General features: G+C 37.8%; 1 long non-coding RNA gene across 1 annotated transcript in view; it reads right to left on the bottom strand.

The window, feature by feature from the left end:
- Positions 1-12,090: 12,090 nt before the first annotated feature.
- Positions 12,091-18,423, bottom strand: part of LOC311433413 — a 53,524-nt gene continuing 47,191 nt past the window's right edge. Inside the window, exons 4-5 of the long non-coding RNA XR_014690742.1 lie at positions 13,993-14,105; positions 12,091-13,361 (exon numbers count right to left, since the gene is read on the bottom strand). This is a non-coding gene — a long non-coding RNA (uncharacterized lncRNA). The remainder of the gene's footprint in view (positions 13,362-13,992; positions 14,106-18,423) is intronic.

Genomic DNA, 18,423 nt, shown 5'->3' with positions numbered 1-18,423 from the left:
AATAACAAAATAATTCACTTCTGAACAGCCTCATGAGCCACACTGAAAGCAAAAGAAAGAATGTGAACTACATCAGAGGCAAATCAGAAGCCAAAACAGAAATCTAGTAGCCAGAATCTACTACAGTATCCTCTGCAACATTCCCATTCATCTGTCAGAACCCTTTACACAGCAGTCCAACGTGAACAAACCTTTGTGGAGCTCTTGATGCCTTAAGGCCAAGCCCATTAACAGTAGGCTTTGCATATGCCAAAAGAGTTTTTCCCTGTAGTGACCTATGTTTCTGCACTAAAGACTCATTCAAACACAAGTTTAGTTTCATTCCAGTTCATAGGTTTTGAAATGAATAGAGATAAAGTAAAACGTGCACATTCTAGGACACATATCTCCCAAACCAAATGGTAAGGATGCACTTACACAGTTAGGTTAATAAAAGCTGTTCATAAATTCTCTCAGGCTAGGTGTGGTAGACTTTACAGTCAGTAAATAAACTCATCCCTTCTCGTGACACTAAATACATATTACTCTATAAGGAGAAGAATACTAAAACACAGGAAATAAACAATAGAGATAATGTCTGGATTTGTAATTAGAGCACACAGTCCAGGTTCATTTCACCTGATACCATAAATCTTTATGGTAACCCTAGACAAACTGTTTTAACAAAATCTTGAGGGGTATAAAGGTGCCTCTACCCTACTTATTTTATATTTTTTCAGATGGGGTTAGTAAGAATTAAGTATCTAAATATGTAGTTCAGATCTGTTATCTCAGAGTCTTCACTAATAAATAAGAGCAGCAGTGTTACTTTGTCCTCACAACACAGTTAGAGAGTAATTGCATTAAAGTTTTTGAGGCTCTAAGGTGGATGTAATGGACACTGCACAGATATCACACACTGAAAATGCATATTGCTGCCACTTCCTACCTGCACCCTGAGGGGACTTTTCACAGAAGCAGCATGGCAATTAAGTCAAATCAATCAATTCCAAAGTCTGCCTAGGCTAAATTAAAACATTTCCTCCTGGTGTCCAAGGAGATAGGCACAGAAATTGTTATCCTTTAATTCTGCATGTTGAAAATCTCAGCGCTGAAAAGCAGGTATCTTGGCAACATCTGGGCCCTGATACCTGATGTAATTTTTGGTGTTTTGAGAAAAAATCCTCTCCCATCTTGCCAACTGTGAAAGTCTGTGTGGCTATAGTCCGGTAGTCAAAAGTGGGTCATCACTGGCTTACAGTTTGCCAGTCTCTTTATTTGCAAGTTATTTCTGCAGCATAAAAAAATGTTTCTGAAGAGGGACATCATTTGGCCAGCATGGTTGTGTCCATTCCTGCTCATCAATGACAATTTAAAATGTTGCATTGCCCTGTCTGCAAGCTGTCCCGCTTCTGTCATGAGAGGCAGAAAGTGAGCGCTCTTTTGGTCTTTTCTTGGGGGAATTGCTAGTGTTTCATCATTCAGGATCCCATGTCATTGTGCCATTCATGCATATAGATTTTAAACAAATCAGGCCTAAGAAATATTTGCAACCCAAATGAAATGTTTTAGAAGAACATTCCTTTAGCTTTTAATTATTCTTACTACATTGTGTACAATCAATGTCAAAGAAAAAACACACACACACGAAACAAAACAAAACAAAACAAAAAAAAAACAACCACCAAGAAAACTAGTGTTTACAAATTGTGGTATATGACAAGTCCTCATATGTGTCAACTACTGGAATGCTTATTTCTGTAATGTACAAATACAGAAAGATAAAGAAACAGGGAGATTTTCATGACAAGCAATTTCTAATAGCAATTTCATTTTAGCTAGCATATTTGACCTCTCTTTTTTCTATCTATCTCATTCATTCACTTGGTTATTTCTTACAAATGTAGTTGCTGAAAAGAAAATCCTTTTTTGTAATTAGTGGAGACATATAGTACATTTAAAAGTGAATACAGCGGTATACGAAATAAAAGAAGCCTTTGTTCCTAGCTTGAATACTTCTATGTATCTTCACTCAATGCCTTCTCTTATTTTATATTTACAAATAAACCATCAGACTGATTCTTGCTATGAGGAATAGATCCATTTTCATTGTAACTAACCTACTTCCTCATTCTATAATAAAAATGGATCAGTATAAATATGCTAATGGCCTTTCCTGAGGCAGGCATTTTGAGAAAAGCTAACTGAGTCTGATGTACAATTTCAGTTCAGAGCATCCTATTTCAAAGCCTGCACAGATTTCTATTTTTGTAGAGCAAAGAAAAAACTAATGAGCTTTTAGACATAAAACATCATGCAGCTGCTGTATGCCAGAAATGCTGACAAACTTGTTTGTAAGTCTGCAAGAGCCACATGACACAGTATGATTCACGTTCATTTTGACCTTTGTCTTGTTTGTGATTGAAAACAATCAAAATTACCAGAGTCAACAGAGTGCAAACTATGTAGAGTAATTGGGTTTGGTTATCTCTGCCTTTAACTATATTTCTGTGTTTCATCATTCTGGCTTTCATGTACACAGAAGCTACTGAACCATTCATGCATGCTCATGAGGAGATGTAGATTTAGTGTGTTTGACAGCTCAGGAAAGTCACAAAGCAATGTTGTCAAACAACTGTGCAGAAGATGCAAGAAGCATTAGCTAAACTGTCAATAAGCAGCAACATTAATGTAAATTATCAAATCAAATTTGTTAAGCTACCCCAGTGTAAACATGCATTTATCTTAACAGAACAGCTTTTGGATACTTGATGATTAAATTATCTTCTGACACAGCATGCTAAAAGTATGGATCATATTAATATTTCCCTTATTAGCACAGTGCCTTTAAGCATGTCTTCAGGAACTATTTGCCAAGAATACCTTATTTTTGAGTAACACCTCAGTCACATACAAATTTCTTGCTCGCAATTTCCTCCATTCCGGTGCCCAACATAAACACATGGTGAGGCCTTTTAGTGGTAGTGGAAGGTGATGACAGTACCTAAGCAGGTTACAAACACTGATGTTTTGGCCAACCTGGGGTAAGAAAGTCTGTACATTAATATGCATGATTATAAAAGGTTGCTGGCATTTAGGTGGCCCTGGTCATTCTTGGTGTACCCCTTCCTTCTGTATTTGGAAGATATCCAGAAGATCCAGGGACCTATTTCTTGACTAGGGACTCACAAACTACCATGGTATGACATATTAATGACAGTACTCATATTCCTTCAAGTGGGAGTTTATCATATCTCTATGACCAGTAGTTTCAGGATTCAGATAGAGTCTAGGTATTGCTTCTCTAAATGAGAGCTCAAAAACCTTTTCTTAATTTCAACTCTTATGTAATATAAAAAATGCAAGTTACAGCATGTCTGAAGTCTTGCATTTCCCTGAACAGGGACACTGTGTTTTACTGAGGTGAGTTCAGTGCCAGAGTTTGCTGTGATGAATAAGCAGGCAGTCTAGAGTCAGATATTGTAACTCCAGATACCTTCTTACAGTGTCAGGAATCTCAAAAGCAAAACGTGGTGCTATTACAATCATCTAGACAATAAATAAAACTGGCCACAGTAATTTATTTCAGTGCGAAAGGGTTTTATTACCTCTTTTTGATAGCAGGTTATTAGATTATATAGTGTAATTGAAGATAGGACCTCTAGCCCAGGAAGTCCCTAAGCTCATCTTATCTTAATGGCATAACCCTTCATATAACATTATACATCACTAGGTTACATGCATAGATTAGTCAAGCAAGATCTGGAACTTCATGTTATGAAAACCTGAAATAAAATATGTGTGAAGATGGTTATTGACACAATAAAGTTGTGGAGCACTACTGAAAATATTTTTAAGAAAAGCAGCCTTATAGATTTCTTCAGTTTTCAATTATTTGCCTTTGTTTTGTTCTATGCAAATATGTTCTATACACTTATTCATGTCTGAGCACTTCAGGGAGTAAATTTGCAGTCAATGTTGTCATCTGTCTCTCGTTTCTATTAATTATTAGTATACTGAGTGGATTCAGAAATGTAACTTACTTGTATTCTAGTAATACTGTCTCTAAATGTAGGCTTTTACGTTTGACTTAGAACAATATATTTTTTTTTTCCATTGCAAACCTGTCTTTTGATTGGCATTTCTTTATACTCTTTAAAGAATGTCTCCACATGTGCTGACATCTTTCATGTCATCCCTCAGACCAGACCTAGCAGTCTCTTTGTTTCCTAGAGAACTCCACAGAGTTCATTCATGTAGCCATTTATTTTTATTACTATACATTCTCTGGCTTTTGCATCATGTTTCTCCCTGTAGCATTCCATTCATCTGTAGAAAAAAAGCTAAACCTTTATTTTTACAAGAGCATCTAAGCCATCATAGCCTTGGGTAATTTTCCTCTTCTTTGCAGGAACTAGCAACAAATATTCATGTCATGAGCACAGTTTTATCTTCCTCTTACCAAGTTTATCCAGGTTACTATCACTGTCTTCTTGCTATTACTTCTACTACTTTCTTGGTAATTAATGTTCATTTTATTTTCCTAATCTCTATTCCAAAGTCACTTACCATTTCTGTTCTTTGCTTTTTCCTAATGAGAGGAGATGAAGGAAAATAAGGAAATGTATAACAAAACTAGTTTTTGTTTGTTGGTTTGTTTCTTTATTCTTCCCATCTAAAATCTCCAAAGCCAGAATTATAGTCATGAATATAATAATTTACGGGAAGGATTGTTTTCCTTTGAGATACTGAATACCTTTAGACATTCATGCTTGAGGATACAAGCCAGTGATGACCTGATAGGATTAAAGAAAGTTTATAACAGTATTTTTTACACAGTTTTCTTCTACAGAATTTTTCTAATTTTTCCCTGAAGCAGCTGGCATTTTTTACAGAAGAAGACAAACTGGAGCCCAATATGGAAGAGGGTTTCATTGAACATACAAAATAGATATGTACAATGGGTAATCCCAGCACAAAAGTCAATCATGTCACTTCCTTAAGGCTTTGACATGAAATGCATTACTTCCCAATTCAAGCTTCCAAAATTCTGTTCATCAGCTTCATAAATCGTGATCTTCTGGTAGGGAATATAAGCTTCTACTCAGAATATTATAACTTTTATATGCCTTAATCATGGATAAGGACTCATTGTCCCTGGCAAATGAAATAGGCCCCAAAAGACATCCTTTGCCTCTCAGAAAGCTTAGGCTAAGGGAGAAGACTAATAAAAGAGTAAATGAATTGTTTTATTGATCAACATGTGCTCTGAATATTCTCTTGTTAAAAGCTTACATGCATGAGAGAAAAGGAAAGTTATAAGGAAGATGGTGAAGAAAAATAACGAGGCAGTGCTGTGACTAGTGTCAGTCCTTTCTTTTAACATGTGAAGGATGCCTGGGAGAAACACAAAGATGCTGTGCTTGAAGGTTAACAAGGGAAGCAGAAGCTGGCATTGTAGCTGGTCAGAGATCAGGATTTTTATAATAAATGAGAACAAGTGCTGGGATGGATATCAACAGTCTTACTGTTGATCAAGCAGCTTGCTCAATGATACAGAGAATGCAAGCCTAGGGATGGTGTTCAGGGAAATCTCAATGTCCAATGTGGCCATACTGAAAAAAAAATCAAACATTTACATGTTCATAAAAGAACTAGTAATTGTACTTCATGACCTGTTGCAGGAAGAATGGCTGAAAACACGACAGACACCAGTATGGTCAGATCATACTCTCACTCCTTTATTACCCAAATAGCCTGACTTTTATAGTAAACTTAACAGGGGCAGATAGTGTCTCACACAAGATTATTGGTCAAAAGCACTCAGACAAACAACTGCAAGAAAACAACCCCACCTGCAAGAAAACAACCCCCTTATGATTAGCAGTCACATAGATCCTGTCCTTGAAGCCAGCTGCTGGCAACAACATTTTTTTAAATTCCTCAATTGGGTGATGTGGGAACACTGTCATAGGAACTTCTCATAGTCGTCCTGGTAGCTTGGTTTGCTCAGCTGCAGCAAGTCATGGCCTCCTTGCTGTTTCAAAAATCCCTCAACAATGACCTATTGTGTTAACATGGATTTTGTTACCTGCTTTGCCTTATTCTGTCTTCTTTAGTGTAAATTATTCAGTGTAGTGCAGTCTAAAGACAAAGAATTGATTATCTATTCTTTGAAGAGCACACTTCCTAGGAAGACGTGTTCCAGAAATAATTATGCACAGATTTAATTGTTTTGGTACTATATGGCTGATGTTAGACAGATCTTCATGTCAGTGTTGTCACACTAATTATATTAACATCTTACAGTTTTCCATGGTTAGAGTCTTATACAAAATAACCGTCTTTTTATGAATAGACATTAATCAGTATCTCTGCCTAAACTAACAATATGTCATGACAACATGTATCTTCGCTGCACACTGCTAATCATACCAGAACATACATGAGAACATACATAGTAATACACATTTAAAATATATTTAGTGCTAATAACATCCAAATTTAAGTACATGAATAAATTCCTGTCAGGGACTCCCACTATCTGTACTATTGTATAAGCTGCAGTTTCCTTATTAGTTCTTAAAAGTTATCAGGTCATATTCCCTCTTGAGTCATTCATAACAAAAGACTACCTCAAAGATTTCAGGCTTTGCAAGTGCAAGGGTCAAAGAATGACAGATTCTGGCAGCTGTACTGAGACAGGAAAAAGACCAGGAAAGATTTAAATAAATAAATAAATAAATAAATAAATAAATAAATAAATAAATCAAAATCATACCAAACAACACAACTTTCTCTCTTAAACAATCCCATTTTCATACAGGTGAAATAACTCCAATAATATAGATTTTCTGATTTTCGCTGTTATATTCTTTAAAATTAGATAAAGTGGCATTCAATACCTCATACACACACATTAAAAAATATTTTTTTTTCTTGTAAATCTTTGAAGTTACAACCACTCAAGAGATAACTAACAAATCAAAATACTTCATATAGATTGTTCCACATAAAATAATAATATATATTTTATATATAGTATTTCCTCTTAGACCTTAATTGAAATCATCATAAACATCAAGTGAAAAAAAAAAAAAAAAAGACTCCTTGGGCAGCATTTGTTGGCATGACGTGATTTATTTATTTATTTATTTATTTAGAAATGAGTAAAAAGAAAACATAAAATACTACTAAGTTTCAGGAGCAGTGATTTGCTAAGTATATCACCATCTGAGTCTAGTCAGTTTTTCACTTCACAAAATAGGTTTTGTTCTTTAATATATTTTTGAAATGGAGCAACGGAAAAGGCTTATTTTCCTAGTCAAAGAAAAAAAAAATCCTTTTCATGTTTTATTAAATAAAACTTGGCAAAGAATAGTGAGGTCTAGAATTCCACAGAGAAAAATCTAGAGGAGGAAAATAATTTTTGGTTTGATTATGCATTATTCTAAATTTAGCAGGGGCTCTGAAATGTGATACTTAAGGAAACACAGCTCTGAAAACTCAGACTGTTTTTTTGTTTGTAGACTTGCAAAACTGCAAGACGCTTCAAGGAAAAAAATTTCTACTAAAAGTAGAAATTTGAATTTTTTTGGCAGTAGTTTAAGAGTGGAAGGATAAAGTACACTGCTGGTCCTGAAAGTTCTCATGTCCATACGTCATAGGTAACTGTAAAACTGTGATCAGTTCTACAGATTTTCATGCAGCTATTCAGTGGAATACAGTTAAATGTATCTATAAATGTTGGCATCACAAGAGCGGAAGTGATCACAGCACTCCCTAGGGAAAAGAAAAATCATGAATGTAAGAAAATTGAAATTTGCCATTTTAATGGTGTTACCCATCAGATTTATTTTTGATATTCTCTCAGAGCATACCAGAGAAATACAGGCCTAAGAAACTCCTGTATAGTCACTTTGTTTTAAAATGCTTATATGATTGGTAAGACATATGGTTAGATATATATTTTGACAAATTTAGAACTCACTTTTTGGAGGATTATTTTTCAGCTCTCATTTAAAATAACATATTTATTTAGCCTGAATCTTTCATCCTGATAACACTTCCAGCTGCTTACAAAAAGACTATGTGCTTTTATCATTGCCTCTCTTTTACATCTGTTTATCCTAGACTAGTAAGCAGTTTAATCTTTCCTTTCAAAAAGCATAGTGCACTCAAAGCTTTTACTATAAACTACTAATAAAATAAAGTGAACATACCAATGAAATACAATGAATAATGGTAATGCGATAAACTGTTAGGTAGCCTTTTACTAGGTTGAATTATATAGGTAATATCAATTATATAAGATACAAGAACATTAGCTAATCTTTGTATACGTACAGATACACAAAATAATCTTCTGAAATGCTAAGCCATGTGATGGAGAATTAATGGTGCCTTTGAAATGGGGGCTGTCGGTATGAAGTAACTGTTCTGACAAGTCTTGTTTTCTATATTGTCTTCATAAAAAAAAAAATAGAAAAATATATCATCTGTTTTAATTTATCAGGATAAGCATACATACAATTCCATATTTGCTACATCTGTTCAATAATTTTGAAATCTATAAAAGCCAAAACACTAACCACTTTTGTCTGTCCCATGTTGCTTCTCTGGTAACATTCATATAGTTCTCAGGAAATACAAAATCCTCAGATGTTATCCACAAAAGCTTGAGCAATTCTTCAAAAAGATTCTTACAGAGACCATTTTCACAGCACTGAATTTCCTGGAAATAAAAGTCACCAGTCTCATTTTGTGTAAGGTGTAGGATGGCCTTACTGACTTCAGTGGGTACAGTGAGCCTTGTGCCAGGTAATAAACTAATCAATTCTAACCCCGTTTAGCTGGAAAAGAAAGAATGGAAAGAACGGAGAAGAAATACATTTTTTAAAATGTTAGTGTGGAGGGGAAGAAGGAGGTTGTAACAAGGTGGATGTGTTGTATCAAACCTTAATGGTATCACTTCAGTTTTGTTCCATGTAAGCCTAGGAAAATCAGCATTTCCTCAGCTCCACATCTTTAGTATGGTAACACCCCTCCCGCCCAGCCAACATCTTTTCTATTTCAACTGGAGGCCCTTCAGTACAGAGGCTCTTGTGGGTGTATGAACAGCATCCAGGTTAATGATGACTGGTGTTCGCACAGGGTCTGGTCTAATAACCTGCTGATGTATTACTTGCCATTCAAATTGATCTTTGCCAAACCCGCTCTGAAATGGGCAGTAAATTGGAGATGATAGCTTAAAAAACTGTAACTGAGAATTACAGTTGACAAAACAAAGATGATTGGCCAGGTCTCTTCTGTGTCCCTGAAGGATGTCATGGGTAACTCAATTAAGCATAACAGAATTACACCAAAGCAAAGGAATGGTAAATCTGGCCTGATGTATGCAAAAATTAATGGTTGCAGAGCAGCAGGGACCCAGACCACGTCTGAACTAAAGATTTCTGGTGAGGTGACTGTACAGTTGATTGAGAAGGAATGTTGAGTGTGAGACGAAAGTCAAATTAAATCAGTATATTCGTAGGGAGAACATTAAATATTAGTGAAATGACAAGAAGAGGACAATGCAGATGAGCTGAATGAGGTAGAATTGGTTATACTGTTTTATTTAACTTAAAGGGGTGGTTGAGGGGAAGTGACAACACTGGAAAAAACCAACACATTCATGCTAAATAGCATGCAAATGCTAGTAGAAACTGAGTTCATATCAACATGTTATAGAGATCATTTCTGTGATATCACCTTATAGTTTATGGTGTTTTTTGTTGCTGTTCATTTGTTTTTAATAGAAAACTCTCCCTGTATAGATGTACATATGCTTTCTCCCTCCAAAATGGCAAACTTTTGCTCAGCTTTGAATTTATTCATTGTCATTAAAAACAAAAACAAAAACAAAAACAAACTTATTTTAAAAATATATTTATAAAGTTATCAGTGCTTCATGGAGCATTAGAAAGCAGTCAATTCAAAGGCATTGTATAGCTTGTATCTCTCTGTCTAGCCCACCCCTGCTCAGAGGGCAGCCCATCAGCAGGCCTCAGCAGCAGTACCCTGGGTGAGCTGTGCCCATGTCGCAACACCTACATGGCATCTCAGACCAACGCACTTCACCCAAATGCAGCCTCTCTGTCAGATCTGTTGCTTCTCTGTCAGATATGTTGTATGAAAGCCTGAGGAATGGAGAAGGGGTCTGCTGGGGAACCTCAGCCATGGCTTGTCTGTGTGCTCAAGGGACAATGATCCTGAGAGGCTCCTCTCTTGGCAGTTCCCCCACCCTGAAAGGAGCTGGGCCTGTTCAAGGCACCATCTTAGTGAGGGACCAATGCTCCTCCAACCTTACAAGCCAGTCTTACAGGCTTCATTAGGCCATGAAAGAAAGGCTGCCTTTTCATTTATGAAATTGTTTGTTTGTTTGTTTGTTTGTTTTTGAAAGACAACCATCTCCCATCTAAAGTTTCTTAATTTGCTCTTCTCTTTCTGACTAGAAACACTCCTCAATGCACAGCTGCTGCCTCAAGGGCACCTGCGCAGTCCCCAGTTTCCCCCCATCCTAAACACACAACACACTCGCTGTGTATAATGGTGCACATGCCAAACATCATGGAGGATTGCTTTGTTGATGGCTTTTCTATGACTTTCTAAGCTATAGCAGAGCCTTCATGTCTGTGTTTGCTAGATGTTTTAATATAATATGAGGAATTTGTTCTGTGTCAGCTATTTTAACGCAAATTATAGTCGCTGTCAAAGGTGCCAATTAGACTGACAAGCCTACAAGCGCAGGTCTCACTCTCCAGAAATTATGTAGTAACATATCATTTCTGCGATTGTATTGAGGCAGCTGTCAGAAACTAATTCGGCATGTGGGCCTCATCCTGCAAGGCAGAGTACACGCTTTATATAGGAATTTAAAACCCAAATGTAAGATAAGTAGTGGAAAATGTCTGCTGAGGAGTGTGAACAGAGAGATAACAATGACTCAATACTAGTCAGCCTGAAAAAAAGTAACCCCAGCCTGTCTGCTGCCTGAATTTTAACAAGCATAAGCTTTTTGTCAACATTAAGACAAGAGACAGTTTTGAAGGAGGGCAATGTTTGGAGGCCTCTTCTACATGAGAGGAAAACACAAGGAGCCTGATATTATTGGCAAAGCCAGGGAAGGGGTCAATGGCAGACAGGAGGTGACAGTCTAGGCAGGTATTTCACAGCACAGAAAGGGAGAGAAAGGTTTTGTAGTGGATCATAGCTGAAGTGACAAGTAGTGCTGTGATAATTTTTCTTTAGATGAATAGTTCTTTCTACCAATGAATGCAACCTCTCTGCCCTCCTCAAGACAGTACTGACAAGCCAAAAAAAAAAAAAAAAGGATCGTTGCAGCAGTCTTCTGGTTGTAGCAGGCAAATAAGAAATTTGTCTGCAAGAGTGGAGAGGAGAGGTAGCCAATTTATGGATGGTTATGCAGGGAATAAGGAGAAAGTTGTAGCTCTGATGCTGCTTTTGAATCAAGGAGAACCATTGTAAAGAAAGACTGACAAGGAAGATGGGGTGGTTTCTGCAGTGAAAAACAATAGGCTAGGGGAAAGATGAGGACCTCCACTTTATGTCTGAGGTGGCAGAACATATATGAAGAAAGTCAGAGATCCAGGCCAACATTAAGGCATGATGAAATACAGAGTAATTTAAGTTAACCAAGGTAAGCAGAAGAAATTACACAAACTAGCTATGTGCCCTGTTTCAAGGCTGCAAGTGAGTTGAAGTGATATAAACAAGAATATTGCCGCAGTTCATCTGTTCCATGCCTGATTTGTCAACTGCAGTCATTACTCTCCATGGCACCATCACAACCTCCCCAGCAAATGACTGCAGCATTACAGACTGAGGTGTATATGAGGAACAAGCAGCAGGAGAAAATTAATCTGTCATTAACAATCTTCTCTCCTGGAGTGTCTATGCTTTGAGAGAGAAAAAAAAAAAAAAAAATCTATTCCATGGATAAACTTAATAACTGAAGTTATCTTTACAACCCATGTATTTTGTATTTTTCAGGAAGGTTTATTATTATTATTATTATTATTATTATTACAAATTTTAATTAAGCTTTTATTTCACTGTCTCTCACCAACTTTTGTCAGCTCAGCAAACATAAGCTCAAGTGCAAAGTTGTGTCCACTGCAGTAATATGGGTCATAAGTCAAAGTATAGCCACCTCTAATCCATGCATCACAGGATAGCTCAGCTCACTTTCCCACCATTGTGCTGGTATTACAAATGAAAATGTTAGTAATAACTTTTTAGGCAGCAAAAATATGCCAAAGGAGAAGAATCATTATGCAAGACATACATACAAGTCATACCAACCTTTTTCCTTACCATAAACAGATTGTATGCTGTCTACAAGATCCATGCAAACAAAAACAAAAGAAGCAGTGCAAACCTTACGTAGATACTTCTGCAGTGAATGACTACAATTGCCACAGTAAATCCACCATCTGAACAGGCAGAAAATTTAAAGACAGTGAAGGATATAAGCTATTTTTAAGGAGAAATTTCTTAATTCTGAAAAGCAGCTTCCGTTTTTCTGAAGGAAGTTTACTTCCCTAGAAATAATTTACATTTGTGAATAGTTTAGACATTCCAGTTTTGTTCCAACTATTATGTTATCAAAGGAGAAATGAATCAAAATATCTAACAGTTAGCAAATCAATTCTTTTGAAAGACCTACAAAGGTGCTTTTGTTCTGTGTGTTTTCTAGTTAGTGAAGCAGACCACTTTCAAACTTAGGTATACAGTTTTGCAGATTAAGATGTGTGCAGCCCTCTTAATGGAACCCAATGATTTCTATGTCCTTGAAACAAATTTTGTGGCAGCTGCTTGTGATCTAGCAAGTATATCAGCAAAAGTGACCCATATGTCAACCTTTCGCTTCACAGCCCTCTGCTGATTGTGAAAGTAGCTTGAAAAAATTCAAAAGGTTCCGGTTCCCTCACTTTAAGTACTACCACATGTGGGTGTTCAGTTCTTCAGCTATAAAAAGAAAAAAAAAAAAAAAAAAGCAGAAATGTTTATGAGGACAAATATTTGCAGGATTTTTTATAATTCTTTCTTCTGAGGAGGCTAGATGTTTCACATCAGTAGTCTTACCTAAGATACAGTGGATATCTTTTAAAGTGTATCCCATATCTTTATGTACAATGTTTTAGGATCCCTTGTGACCATCAGATAACATTGAACATTGTGCATTTTGTAGTCTACCCTTGTACTTCAGTGCTCAACTCCAATTGAAACTGGTTCTGAGTGCTTAACATCTTTTGGTGGTTGTACTGGCATCTTTAATTCTAGTCCCAGGTATGAAGAACTGAAGAGATATACAGAACCTGAGGTTGGAAGGAAAAAAAAAATAGATTTTTAATTTTTTTTTCAGGACTGTGGTTTCATGAGTAGTCTACTTAGGTGTTTTTTTGTTGTTGGTTGGTTGGTTGTTTTTTACATAATTCTTCAAAAGAATAAAAAGCTTTTAAACTTCTATGGCCTTTGACAGTAAGCTGTTTTGTGGTTATAACCACAATCTATGTAATATTCCTGGTGTCATACTGAAGTCAGTCTGTCAGCATAGAACAATGCCAAAAGATAACAGATCAGATAAGAGGTACTTTTCTGCTGAGTAAGACAGTTTTGCAGCATTGGTTTTCTTGAGTAATTAATTACTGTGATATCTTCCATTATGAAGGTCTGAAGTTCTGAAAATGTTGGAAATCTTATTCAGCCTATTTGAATGAAATTACTCAAGGCCACATTCTGAATCATATATATACATGGAAAAAAAAAAAAAAAGTAAAACATAGGATCCTCTCAATTTCTGTGTTTCTTCACTGGTCTGCATAGATTTTGTTTGTTTGATTGTTTGTTTTTGTTTGTTTTCAGATGGCATTGTAGACAATACATAATCTCTTTGCAGAATGTACATTCAGGGCACAGTGTCTTGTCAGTAATGTTTTATTGGCTCACCTGTTTAGAACTGGTGATGTGCTGGCTTTCACACACACACAGTTTGGACTAGCACTGCACATAGGGCACCTCAAGATAGAAACAGGAGCATCGACCCAGGTAAGGAGGGACCACTGAAAATACATATCAAAGATGGTACAATGTGATGTACAAAACTGACCCAGCATAATAATATTTAATAAGTTCTTGTGATAAGACAGCATCAGTGAAGTGTCTTGTGAATGAGTCACAATGACAAGGTGAAGTGTAAGTATAATTTTGGTATTTTTTGAAAAATATTGCCAGGAAAGGGTGTGTTTTGTTGCCTCACTGTATGCATGGCACTTTCAGTGTCTGTATATTATTTCTTCTGGTATAAGAAGATGTGATTCTCATAAGTAAATAGAGGATTACTTTCTGCCAGCATGCTGACAAACACATCTTCTCCTCCGTGAACTTTTCATTCTTCTGTGAAGCTGTGTTTTTACTAAGAATAACAGGGGGCATGGTGAGACAAACTGTAAAATTGCTGTCATGATGTATGCAAACAGAAAAGTTACTCTGTCTCTTTTGTGTCTTTTCCACAACAGCTAGGATTATTTATTTATTTATTTATTTTCCCCAGAGAATTTTTCCTTCATTTTTTCCTGGAGCGTTTTTTTTCCTGGGGCATTTACTTCCTCTGGCCATACAACAGTAATCACTCTACATGGATACATCTGTAACCCTCTAAGAAAGGTGAATGGAAAATGGACAACCATAAATTCTGTTAAAGGATCTGTGGCAAGGAATAAAATGAAAGCAAAGAAATCGTCCAGAAGGCACTGACATTATAAGAGAATCTTAATAATCCTCCTTCCCCTTTTCTAACTGAAGAAAGTTTAAAGACTTGGAGATTGCCCTTTGGGGTACATATATTGTGCAGGAAGGAAAGACTTACCAACATTAAGAGCAGTATTCCTAGTTTTGCAAAGATGTAACTGTAGCTCTTGTAAAATATATTTGAGATAATCACAAAATAAGTGAACTGCTAACAGAATAGTAATGAACACAGTGCAAGATGCAGAGATCTGCTCGGGAAGCACCTGGAGCTGAGGCATGTTTTGAGTTCCCCTCTGGTCTGATACCTTCTAGGCAGTCTAGCTCAACCTCAAAAACAAGAGTAGGGACAGAAAACTGCAAGGTAGCTTCAGGGCAAATGCTGGAAAGAGAAAACAAAAGAATGGGCAGAAACGGCATCTTCTAACAGCAAGGTAGAGGTGTTTGGCCTCTGGGATGTGTACAGGAGAAGCTGTCTGAACACTGTCCTGTTATCTCCTCTTCCTGGCAAGTGCTGTGCACACATCATGGCACTGGCATTGCTACCACAACCAAGTTTTGCCTGTGGCTAGGTGCATTGGTTTTACATGGAAAGGTTTTGGTAGCAGGGGGCTGCAAATGTGGCCTCTGTTAAAAGAGTCCAGGAGCTGCCCCACATCAGATGAGGGCCAGTTTCTGCCAGCTCCAAAAGGGACCTGCAGCTGGCCAGAGCCAAGTCAGTGAGCAATTCTGGTTGGGCCTCTGGGAGAACATAGTTAAGAAAGGGAAAAAAAAACCTGCTGTGTAACAGCATCTGGGAGAGCATGGAATGAGGAACAGCCCTGCAGACCCCAAGGCCAGCACAGGAGGGCAGGAGGTGCTCCAGGCAGGCAGCAGCAGTTCCCCTGCAGCCCGTGGAGAGTCCCCTGGTGGAGCAGGCTGTCCCCCTGCAGCCCATGGGTCCCACATGGAGCAGATCTCCACGCTGCAGCCCCCCCCGTGGGTGGAGGAGCCCCCGGTGGAGCAGGTGGATGTGGCCTGGAGGAGGCTGTGGCCCATGGAGAGCCCCCGCAGGAGCAGGCCCTGGGCCGGAGCTGCAGCCCGTGGAGAGGAGCCCACACAGGAGCAGAGGGTGGGGGGGGAGCTGCTGCCCACCCATGGGGGACCCATGCTGAAGCAGTTTGCTCCTGAGGGATGGATGGACCTCTGAGGGGAAAGGGGGTGAGAGAGCAGTTTTGAGTTCAGCTGCCCAGATGGGTATAACCTCCACGAACTTTCCTGGTGTCCCTCCAGGAGGGCAGTAACAGGGTCCCAGTGCAACATGGAAAAGTTCCCATAGAACATCACTCATCTTCCCATCTTCTAAGTACCTTTATTCTTAAAGATTATCTCATATGACCTGAGCACAAGATTAGGAGTACAAGTTAACTTTAGGTTTATAGGGATTGGTATGGAGCAATAGACTACCTACTTTATTTGCATTATGCTGTAACAACATCCTCTATGCCATAAATGAGAATGGAAGAACAAAATCTATTTTGATTTTGTCTGAAATTCACTCCATAGATGTTGTAGTTAACATATTGCTTTTACATTAGATTTATTTTATTTTTTTCAATTTTGCATTAATGCTACCTTACTAACAGCTAACACACACACTTTCCTGGTCAGAATTTCATAGGTGTAAAAGACACAGATACCATGCCTTCATTTGCAAGTACCAGCTAAGATTAAAAAAAAAAAAATCCACATTTGATCCCTGAACAAGTTTAAGATTTTTTGGGAGTTCCCATGGACATCCAAGATTTACCCACAATTTTACATATGAAAACAAGTGACACTTTCATATTTGTGTTTGTCGTTATTTACTAAGCTTGCATTCTCTGTGGATGAATAATTTAAAATTTCATAGTATTATTGATACTACCTGGGATTTTGTTTTTAAGTTCATCCCTTAAAGCCAACAAATAGGCATCTGCTTTGCAAACTCTGTATTATTAGTGTCCAATGTGCTTGCAACTCCTTGATACTGCAGGATTCTTGCAGGATTCTTATTTTTTTTTTCTCTAGGTATTAAATGTGTATTCATTTCATCTACATAATTCCACTTCATACATGGAATAAAGCAAAATATTGCCAAATCATCTTCACATAAATTGCAGATACAAAATAACCCCAGGGCCTGGAAGGTGCCTCCCTAGTTGCCTTTTAGGAGGTGAGCAATTAAGTGGGTTTGTGAACCCCTTGGGGTCATATTTTACTGTGCTTGTCTGCATGAAAACGGAGTACTGATGGGTTGGTATGTGATGCTATAGGAGATGATATATATCTGGAAGTGGCAGAGTAGGAGAAAAGCTGAGGATACTGCAACTAGGATCATGGTGGGAGAGGAGATGGCAGGGGGAACCTGCCAGCACCCTCACATGGAGGCAGCAGCAGCAGCTCCATGTAGGCAGAGGAGGCTGTCGGCTAGCTTGCTAGCCAGGCTGCCCCCGGCTAACAGGACATCTTTCAAAGCCAGTGCTGGCATTTTCACCAGTCGCTGCTGGGTATATAACTGGTTGGAAAATTTCTGACAGAATAATGTTTCCGCTAAAGAGACAATTCTATTAAAATTGACACATTTCACAAAAAGAAGACAGCGTTGATTCATTTGGACTCTTCACATTCTAAAAAATGAACCTTCTCAATCCAATTCAATGCTATGAAAACAATTAATCTCAACTTTACCACTTTGATTTACCATGCATTTAAATATTACATGACTTATCACATACATATAATATATGTAGGTAGCATTCTGACACTAAAGGGACTTAGTGATTTCACTTTATGAAAAAGGCTTCACAGTATCAAAAGGAAACATTTTGATAGTAGATTCACGCTACAGTTTCCACAGTGTCTATTCATAGGAAGTGTGAAAGATGAGGGTTTCCAAAACAAAATGGGAAACTAGGTTTGCCTATGCAATGCACTGATCAGGTTTCTGAACACCTCCGCGTGGGAAGCAATGACTTAAGCTGTAAAGTTCTGCAGGGCAGATGCTTGGAGCAGGCTTTTGATTTCCACAGCCTTGACCATCACCCATAGTTAAGCCAAGGAACCAGCATTGCTACTGTTTTCTTTCCTCTCCTCTTGAATCTGCTGTCAATAGACTCTGATCTGCTAGATAGCCAGTAAGATGCAGGACTGACCAGACTGAGAGAGCTGCTCATCAGTCAGCTCTCACAGCCTTCTGCCTCTGTTGAATTTTAAACTGGGATTCAGCCTTGTAGTTAGTGACTGACCAAACACAGCTGTTAGAAATGTAATGTTGCAGCCAGGCTGCAGGACTCAGCAATGTGGGTGTAATTGGACAATAATGATTGAGGTGTGGAACATTTCCTGGGGAACTGATAACCAGCTGGGAGGAGTTAATGTTCTGCACAGTGCTGTGGCTCATTAACCTCTAGCAGATATTAAATCCCCAGAGGACATTCCTTGTAGAGGTTGTTGCTGCTATTTGAAAAGGGATGAGGCTGTATTTTGTTTTCTTTATATCTATTTGTTGTCACCTGTGTTATTTGCATGATGGTGATTTCTTTTGTTTTGACAGAGAGAACTATAAGATTTGTAAATTTCCTCCATTAGCCATAGTAAAGGTCTTGAACTCAC

The sequence above is a fragment of the Aythya ferina genome (assembly GCF_964211825.1).
Source record: "Aythya ferina genome assembly, chromosome: 3".
In the NCBI taxonomy this organism is placed as follows: domain Eukaryota; kingdom Metazoa; phylum Chordata; class Aves; order Anseriformes; family Anatidae; genus Aythya; species Aythya ferina.
Note: the sequence above shows the minus strand (reverse complement) of the source record. Positions and strands in the feature narration are given on the sequence as shown.